This window comes from Oncorhynchus nerka, linkage group LG2, assembly GCF_034236695.1.
Source record: "Oncorhynchus nerka isolate Pitt River linkage group LG2, Oner_Uvic_2.0, whole genome shotgun sequence".
In the NCBI taxonomy this organism is placed as follows: domain Eukaryota; kingdom Metazoa; phylum Chordata; class Actinopteri; order Salmoniformes; family Salmonidae; genus Oncorhynchus; species Oncorhynchus nerka.
Genome location: NC_088397.1, coordinates 516,546 through 519,459, shown reverse-complemented (window position 1 = coordinate 519,459; position 2,914 = coordinate 516,546).

Genomic DNA, 2,914 nt, shown 5'->3' with positions numbered 1-2,914 from the left:
GAGAACAGGAGGCTTTAACTAAAAGGCAGACTGAGGTCAAGGGGAGGAGAACAGGAGGCTTTAACTAAGGCAGGTGGGCATGGGGTCAAGGACAGAGAACAGGGGAGGCTTTAACTAAGGTAGTGGGCATGGGGTCAAGGACAGAGAACAGGAGGCTTTAACTAAGGCAGTGGGGTCAAGGGAGGAGAACAGGAGGCTTTAACTAAGGCAGTGGGGTCAAGGACAGAGAACAGGGAGGCTTTAACTAAGGCAGTGGGATCAAAGAGGGCAGAGAACTGGGAGGCTTTAGCTAAGGCAGTGGGGTCAAGGGAGGAGAACAGGGGAGGCTTTAACTAAGGCAGTGGGCGTCGGGATCAGGGAGCAGGAGGGCTTTAACTGAGGCAGTGGGAGCCAAGGAGCAGAGGTAGCAGGGAGGCTTTAGCTAAGGCAGTGGGCTCAAGGGCAGGTGCAGGAGGCTTTGCTTCAGGCAGAAATTAGGGTCAAGGACCAGAGAACAGGGAGGAGGCTTTAACCTGAGGCAGTGAGGCTCAAGGGCAGAGTACCAGGAGGGCTTTAGTTAAGGCAGTGGGCATCGGGTCAAGGACAGAGAACAGGAGGCTTTAACTAAGGCAGAGGTAGGAGTCAAGGGAGGAGAGACAGGGAGGCTTTAACTAAGGCAGTGGGCATGGGGTCAAGGGAGGAGAACAGGGAGGCTTTAACTAAGGCAGTGGGCATGGGATCAAGGGAGGAGAACAGGGAGGCTTTAACTAAGGCAGTGGGGTCAAGGGACAGAGAACAGGGAGGCTTTAACTAAGGCAGTGGGGTCAAGGGAGGAGAGACAGGAGGCTTTAACTAAGGCAGTGGGCATGGGGTCAAGGACAGAGAACAGGGAGGCTTTAACTAAGGCAGTGGGGTCAAGGGAGGGGAACAGGGAGGCTTTAACTAAGGGCAGTTGGGGTCAAGGGCAGGAACAGGGAGGCTTTAACTAAGGCGGTGGGATCAAGGGCAGAGAACAGGGAGGCTTTAACTAAGGCAGTGGGGTCAAGGGCAGAGAGCAGGGAGGCTTTAACTAAGGCAGTGAGGCCAGAGAGCGAGAACAGGGAGGCTTTAACTAAGGCAGTGGGGTGAAGGGCAGAGAACAGGGAGGCTTTAACTAAGGCAGTGGGGGTCAAGGACAGAGAGAACAGGGAGGCTTTAACTAAGGCAGTGGGCTCAAGGGCAGAGTACAGGGAGGCTTTAGCTAAGGCAGTGGGGTCAAGGACAGGAGAACAGGGAGGCTTTAACTAAGGCAGTGGGCTCAAGGGCAGAGTACAGGGAGGCTTTAGCTAAGGCAGTGGGCATGGGGTCAAGGACAGAGAACAGGAGGCTTTAGCTAAGACAGTGGGGGTCCAAGGGAGGGAGAACAGGGAGGCTTTAACCTAAGGCAGTGGGCATGGGGTCAAGGGAGGAGAACAGGGAGGCTTTAACTAAGGCAGTGGGCATGGGATCAAGGAGGAGAACAGGGGAGGCTTTAACTAAGGCAGTGGGGTCAAGGACAGAGAACAGGAGGCTTTAACTAAGGCAGTGGGGTCAAGGGAGGAGAACAGGGGAGGCTTTAGCTAAGGCAGTGGGGTCAAGGGAGGAGAACAGGAGGCTTTAGCTAAGGCAGTGGGGTCAAGGGAGGAGAACAGGAGGCTTTAACTAAGGCAGTGGGGTCAATGGGAGGAGAACAGGGAGGCTTTAACTAAGGCAGTGGGATCAAGGGCAGAGGCAGTGGGATCAGGGCAGAGCTTTAGCTAAGGCAGTGGGGTCAAGGAGGAGAACAGGGAGGCTTTAGCTAAGGCAGTGGGGTCAATGGAGGAGAACAGGGGAGGCTTTAACTAAGGCAGTGGGGTCAAGGGAGGAGACAGGGAGGCTTTAACTAAGGCGGTGGGGTCAGAGAGAACAGGGAGGCTTTAACTAAGGCAGTGGGATCAAGGGAGGAGAACAGGAGGCTTTAACTAAGGCAGTGAGGTCAAGGAAGGAGAACAGGAGGCTTTAGCTAAGGCAGTGGGGTCAAGGGAGGAGAACAGGAGGCTTTAACTAAGGCAGTGGGATCAAGGGCAGAGAACAGGGAGGCTTTAACTAAGGCAGTGGGGTCAAGGGAGGAGAGCAGGAGGCTTTAACTAAGGCAGTGGGCATGGGGTCAAGGGAGGAGAACAGGGAGGCTTTAACTAAGGCAGGGATCAAGGGGCAGAGAACAGGGAGGCTTTAACTAAGGCAGTGGGCATGGGGTCAAGGGAGGAGAACAGGGAGGCTGTAAGGCAGTGGGCATGGGGTCAAGGGAGGAGAACAGGGGAGGCTTTAACTAAGGCAGTGGGCATGGGGTCAGGGAGGAGGACAGGGAGGCTTTAGCTAAGGCAGTGGGGTCAAGGACAGAGGGACAGGGGAGGCTAGCTAAGGCAGTGGGGTCAGGACAGCAGAGGCTTTAACTAAGGTAAAGGGCAGAGAACAGGGAGGCTTTAACTAAGGTAGTGGGCATGGGGTCAAGGACAGAGAACAGGAGGCTTTAACTAAAGGTAGTGGTAATGGGGATCAACTAGAGAACAGGGAGGCTTTGCAAGGCTGGTGGGCATGGGATCAAGGACAGAGAACAGGAGGCTTTAACTAAGGCAGTGGGGTCAAGGGCAGAGAACAGGAGGCTTTAACTAAGGCAGTGGGATCAAGGGAGGAGAACAGGGAGGCTTTAGCTAAAAGGACAGTGGGGTCAAGGGAGGGAAACAGGGAGGCTTTAGCTTGGGCAGTGGGCATGGTCAAAGGGAGGGAGGGGAGAACAGGAGGCTTTAACTAAGACGGTGGGCATGGGGTCAAGGGAGGAGAACAGGGAGGCTTTAACTAAAGGCAGTGGGCATGGGGTCAAGGGAGAGAACAGGGGAGGCTTTAACTAAGGCAGTGGCATGGGATCAAGGGAGGAGAA